This window comes from Silurus aristotelis (assembly GCF_946808225.1).
Source record: "Silurus aristotelis genome assembly, chromosome: 3".
NCBI lineage: Eukaryota > Metazoa > Chordata > Actinopteri > Siluriformes > Siluridae > Silurus > Silurus aristotelis.
In genome coordinates, this window is record NC_139576.1 from 799109 (window position 1) to 806299 (window position 7191).

Below are 7191 nucleotides of genomic sequence, written 5' to 3' on the forward strand. Positions count from 1 at the left end.
GCTTGGGACGGTCTCTCATCAACGCCTTGGGTAGTTCCATGAAATTCCGGAGTAAGAACAGGACCTTTGAGGATGGATTTGGACTGTAGTTAATGTAAACAGTCTCCTACACCGACTCAGGATACAGTTTGCTTCTGATCATCATCACTGTACCTCGCAACATTGTATATCTGCTATAAATGGACATTTGGTGCAACCCAGATGAGGATGAAGTTCCCTCTTGAGTCTGGTTCCTCTCAGGGTTTTTCCTTATGCCAGTTTTCCTTGCCACAGTCTCCACCGCCTTGTTCATCAGGGACAAACTTACTGATAAAGAACATATTCACTTTTAATCACCACATTATCTGTGTAAAGCTGCTCTAAAACAATGTTCATTGTTAAAAGCGCAATACAAATAAACATTAATTGAAATTGAATTTAATTGAATATCCTGTACATCCTGTATAATGTATGTATATTTTTCACTGCTGTAGCCTTTATATTTATTTACTGTACATATATTTTTTACATGCTGTACTACACATTTATCTGCACTTGTCAATTTGCACAATTGCTAATATTTGCATTTCTGGTTCCTGATCCTGTTCTCCAGGAGATAATATATTTTTGCTGTGGATCCCCAGATAATCCGTTTGGATCTGCAGATGTTCAAATGCGAAAGATTGATACTTTATAAATGTTTTGATGTCAGTATGAAGGCTATTAGGCCATGTGCTCAGGATGGTTTCTCTCCCCTCCAGCAGAGGCCATGCTCACCACAACATCACTGTAATCTATGACCTCCATTTCCTGTTTACTTCCTGCTTTTTTCCTGAAGATAATCAGAGAAAAAGCTTTAATAGACTTGATTCAGCATGATTGTGAAGTTTAGTTGTATCTCAGTGGGTTCTGAGTCTTATTGCTGATAACCTCCTCATCTTCTGCATGTAGATGGTGCACTGATGTTTCATGAAGAAGGAAGTGTTTTCTATTTCCTTTCTTCTACTCTTTTGGATTGTCATCTACCTCAAAACAGGTATGTTAGAGATTTCCAGAATATAAACAGGAGTTTGAGATGTGAATCTTCTTGAACATTTCATTTCACATCTAGTCTCCACTTACTGTTATAATGAGCTCCACTGTTCTGGAAAGATGTTCCTCTAGATTTGGGGAAGATTCATTCAGTTGGGTGTTAGTAGGGTGTACAGTGCATCCTGATAGTTTTGCCCCATGTTGTTATGTTCTAGTTTTATTTGAAAATGGATCTGGGAAAGGAGACAGAAACATTTCTGCAGCATTGAAGGTCCAAAAGAGCACAGTGGCCTTCATCATCCGTAAATGGAAGACATTTGGAACCACCAGGACTCTTCCTAGAGCAGAGCCATCTGGCCAAACTGAGAGATCAGGGGAGAAGAGCTTCAGTCAGGGAGGTGACCAGGAACCCGAAGTTCACTCTGAAAGAGCTCCAGCATTTCTCTGTGGAGAGAGGAGAACCTTCCAGAAGAACAACCATCATTGCAGCACTACAGGAGACTCTGTGAATGTCCTTGAGTTGCCCAGCCAGAGCACAGACTTGAACCCGATTGAACATCTCTATAGGAGCTTGAGAGGTTCTGCAAAGAAGAATGTTAGAAACTGCCCAAAAACAGGTGCCAAGTATTTGAACACCCTGCTATTTTGCAAGTTCTCCCACTTAGAAATCATGGAGGGGTCTGAAATTGTCATCGTAGGTGCATGTCCACTGTGAGAGACATAATCTAAAAAAAAAAAATCCAGAAATCACAATGTATGATTTTTTTTACTATTTATTTGTATGATACAGCTGCAAATAAGTATTTGAACACCTGAGAAAGTCAATGTTAATATTTGGTACAGGAGCCTTTGTTTGCAATTACAGAGGTCAAATGTTTCCTGTAGTTTTTCACCAGGTTTGCACACACTGCAGGAGGGATTTTGTTCCACTCCTCCACACAGATCTTCTCTAGATCAGTCAGGTTTCTGGCCTGTCGCTGAGAAACACGGAGTTTGAGCTCCATCCAAAGATTCTCTATTGGGTTTAGGTCTGGAGACTGGCTAGGCCACACCAGAACCTTGATATGCTTCTTACAGAGCCACTCCTTGGTTATCCTGGCTATGTGCTTCGGGTCATTGTCATGTTGGAAGACCCAGCCTCGACCCATCTTCAATGCTCTAACTGAGGGAAGGAGGTTGTTCCTCAAAATCTCGCAATACATGGCCCCGGTCATCCTCTCCTTAATACAGTGCAGTCGCCCTGTCCCATGTGCAGAAAAACACCCCCAAAGCATGATGCTACCACCCCCATGCTTCACAGTAGGGATTGTGTTCTTGGGATGGTACTCATCATTCTTCTTCCTCCAAACACGTTTAGTGGAATTATGACCCAAAAGTTCTATTTTGGTCTCCTCTGACCACATGACTTTCTCCCATGACTCCTCTGGATCATCCAAATGGTCATTGGCAAACTTAAGACGTGCCTGGACATGTGCTGGTTTAAGCAGGGGAACCTTCCGTGCCATGCATGATTTCAAACCATGACGTCTTAGTGTATTACCAACAGTAACCTTGGAAACGGTGGTCCCAGCTCTTTTCAGGTCATTGACCAGCTCCTCCCATGTAGTTCTGGGCTGATTTCTCACCTTCCTTAGGATCATTGAGACCCCACGAGGTGAGATCTTGCATGGAGCCCCAGTCCGAGGGCGATTGACAGTCATGTTTAGCTTCTTCCATTTTCTAATGATTGCTCCAACAGTGGACCTTTTTTCACCAAGCTGCTTGGCAATTTCCCCGTAGCCCTTTCCAGCCTTGTGGAGGTGTACAATTTTGTCTCTAGTGTCTTTGGACAGCTCTTTGGTCTTGGCCATGTTAGTAGTTGGATTCTTACTGATTGTATGGGGTGGACAGGTGTCTTTATGCAGCCAACGACCTCAAACAGGTGCATCTAATTTAGGATAATAAATGTAGTGGGGGTGGACATTTTAAAGGCAGACTAACAGGTCTTTGAGGGTCAGAATTCTAGCTGATAGACAGGTGTTCAAATACTTATTTTCCTCACTGTATGTACATGTGATTATTTAGATTTTTTTTTTTTACTTTTTTATTTGTATTAAATTTGCAAAGATTTCAAACAAACTTCTTTCATGTTGTCATTATGAGGTTTCGTTTATAGAATTTTGAGAAAAATAATGAATGTAATCCATTTTGCAATTAAGCTGTAACATAACAACATACACAAAACTGAATCACTGTGAATACCTTCCAGATGCACTGTAGGTGAGAAGATGAGGAGGTTCCTGGGGTGCAGTCAGTGTCCATTCATCCCAAAAATCGAGCAGGAGATCTTTTACATTTTCCAACCAATGGAAAGCAGATCCTCATGGAGCTGGAGCTTTGTGCACAGGGGCATTGTATTGCTGGAACACATTGGGGTCTCCTAGTTCAATTAAAATAACAATTCCAAGCTCCTGCATCCAAAAACGTCCTACACAATTGTGTTCCTCCAACAGTTTGAGGAAGAAGCACATGTGGGTGCAAAAGTCGGGTGTCTGAATACTTTTGGAAGGAGGCGTGTTGGGGAGTTCAGCGTCTCCGTAAATCAATATTTAATAAAGAATACAAACAGAAGAAAAGCTGCTTCGATTCAAATCAAATGTTTCTTCACATATTCTTCTAAAGCTAATTATAGCAATACATCAAAACGACAGCAGTGTGTGTGTGTGTGTGTGTGTGTGTGTGTGTGTGTGTGTGTGTGTGTGTGTGTGTGTGTGTGTGTGTGCGATCTGATCTGTAGCACACACGCTATCAGGCTGAATCTGGACCTGAGCAGTGTTGATGTGTTTGTAGATTAAACTCTCGGCTCTTCTGTTTGTGATTAATGTGAAACATACTGTTGTTAAATTTATGCTGAGTGTGCGTGTCTGTGTGTGTGCACGTGTGTGTGTGTTATTACTTGTATTGTGTGTTATCTCTCACTCTATCAACTTCCAGTTTCCTTCCTTCTGGTTCCCTCATGGGTCGCTGAACCACGAGGAAACGTTCATTTATCTCAATCGTGCTCGAAATAACACAGCTGACATTTTACACTGCGTTTATTCTGATGGATCGCTGTGTTATTGTGTGTGTGTGTGTGTGTGTGTGTGTGTGTGTGTGTGTGTGTGTGTGTGTGTGTGTGTGTGTGTGTGTGTGCTGTGATTATGCTCACGAGTGTACGTGATTCTTCTGAGTAAAGATCGGAATCTACAGCTCGGACTGTAGTGAAGGTTTATATGAATGTTCTTATATGGGGACCTTCATATATATGCACAGGGACATGTAGCGCAAGTAGCATCTACCAGTGAGACTCCAGTGAGACTCGAGTGAGACTTGAGTAAGTGAGTGTGAGTGTGAGTAAGAGAGAGAGAGAGAGAGAGAGAGAGAGAGAGAACTCTTGGAAGAGAACTCTTAGTTGTTTAATGTTCCCTACTAAACAGATCCATTTTTGCATAAAAATAATAATTAACAAAAAGTTTTAGACTGGACTATAACTGGTAAAAAAGTCTGTCAGTATCTCGAGGTGAGCACTTCCGGGTTCGTGACACACGTTTCCTGTTTCCCGGGCACTTCCGGGTCGGCAGCCACTTTGCCATTTTTCTTGCACCACCTGGTATTTAAGGACACCAAAGGTATTAAGTCACTGTCAGATTATCTCACTGGCTCTTGATGTTCTTGATTATATCCTGCCATCGTGCTTGTTCTGGTTCCTGTTCCCAGCCCAGTCTCTGATCCCTGTTCTACCTGCTTCACCCTGTTTTTTCTCTGCCCTTTATTGTGTTGTTCGCTGGCATTTGGAATTCATGAATGTTTTTGGATTCTGATTTTGGTTCTTCCTACACTGGTCCGTCAGATATTACTGTGAATAAGCCGTTTTTTCTGTACTGTTTTGGAACTGTTTTTTCAGTCTGAGTTTTTTACATTTATTAAAGACTTTATTCACCATATTCCTGTTGTGTCCTGCATTTGAGTCCTTCCTCCAGTCTCATTTCACTAAGAATAATCCGGAATTGTGTCACGTTTCTGACATAGTCTGAGATGAGTTTGACAATGGTCTAAAACTGATCTGATACTGCGGGAACACTGCAGGCTTGAGACTAGAATTAAACTGGTAAACCATATTGGCCTAACACGGATACTCAACAGGTCTGACACTGGTCTGGTAAAATGCTGACCTAACAATGGTGGAACACTGGTCTGACACAGCTGGAACACTGGTCTGACACAGCTGGAACACTGATCTGACACTGGTGGAACAATGATCTGACACTGGTGGAACACTGATCTAATACTGGTGGAACACTGGTCTGACACTGGTGGAACACTGATCTGCAGTGTTCTGATACTGGTGGAACACTGGTCTGACACTGGTGGAACACTGATCTGATACTGGTGGAACACTGATCTGACACTGGTGGAACACTGATCTGCAGTGTTCTGATACTGGTGGAACACTGGTCTGACACTGGTGAAACACTGATCTGATACTGGTGGAGCACTGGTCTGACACTGGTGGAACACTGATCTGATACTGGTGGAACACTGGTCTGACACTGGTGAAACACTGATCTGCAGTGTTCTGACACTGGTGGAACACTGGTCTGACACTGGTGGAACACTGATCTGACAATGGTGGAACACTGATTTGATACTGGTGGAGCACTGATCTGACACTGGTGGAACACTGATCTGACACTGGTGGAACACTGATTTGATACTGGTGGAGCACTGATCTGACACTGGTGGAACACTGATCTGATACTGGTGGAACACTGATCTGATACTAGTGGAACACTGATCTGATACTGGTGGAGCACTGTTTTGACACTGGTGGAACACTGATCTGACACTGGTGGAACACTGGTCTGACTCTGCTCCCTGGTGGCTGTGACACTCTTGCTATGCAGTCACATGATCATGATATAAAGGAATGAACGGGAACACGTAAGAGAACAGAACAAACTAAACACAGTAATTGTTTGGGGGAATAAAGAAAACTGTAAAGAACCTCCAGTTCCAGTTCCACTGAGTATTAGTTAAATTCTTGCTGCTGATTTATCGGTGTTCTTTATGACATCATACAGTGGTGTGTGTGTGTGTGTGTGTGTGTGTGTGTGTGTGTGTGTGTGTGTGTGTGTGTGTGTGTGTGTGTGTGTGTGTGTGTGTGTGTGTGTTGAAGTTAACATCAAGCAGATCTGGTACCCCTGACCTGTGTGAAAGATCTGTGTAACGTTGCTGAATGGTTCACACACACACACACACACACACACCCACACCCACACACACACACACACACACACACACACACACACACACACACATACACCCTTGCCCAGGTGCCTCTGCCACAGGAAATAAAATCACTGTCACTTCCTCCAACACAAACACTTACAGAGGCACTGAACCACACAACAGCGTCTGCCTGAGCCGAATACATAATCTCTTAGTGTTTATCCTCACGCACACACACACACACACACACACACACACACACACACACACACACACACACATACACACGGCCGTGTTTACACTCAACACACACCCTAAATTTACCTTCATTATCCTCAATATTGCTTTATGCAATGATAGAACAGTTTAAACACCTCCAATGTTCCTGCTCTTACTCTCTTTCCACTTGGTCTCCTGAACACACAACATCTCTACCTTTCTCCTCTCCATCATATCAGCTCCCTCTCTCCCTTTACCCGTTATAGTACCAACATTTAAAGTACCAACCTGAACCTCCATTCTCCTCCACTTCTCCTCCACTCTCCTCCACTTCTCCTTTCCCTGCTGTCTCTGTAGATGTCTTCCTCCTCTCCTTCTCCTCCTTCAGCCAACAGCAGCACAATTTACACCGGTACCCTGTTGTTAATGATACCTGTGGTGGTTGTTGGTAACCCGGGCCTCGACCGATCCGCTATGAAGTTCTGATTCCTGATCCGGATATTAGATTTGGCACATGTTTTACTCTGGATGTCCTTCATAACACAAACCTCCACATTTATCCGGAGTTGAGACACTGAGAGTCTCCTGACCTGAGTAACTCTAATGACTGGATTTATGAGATAATAACACAATATCTTAAGATGAGACTATCCTTTGAGATAACCATCACAAAGTTAAAAGTCTAAACATTACAAATAATTAAAATACAGAGAA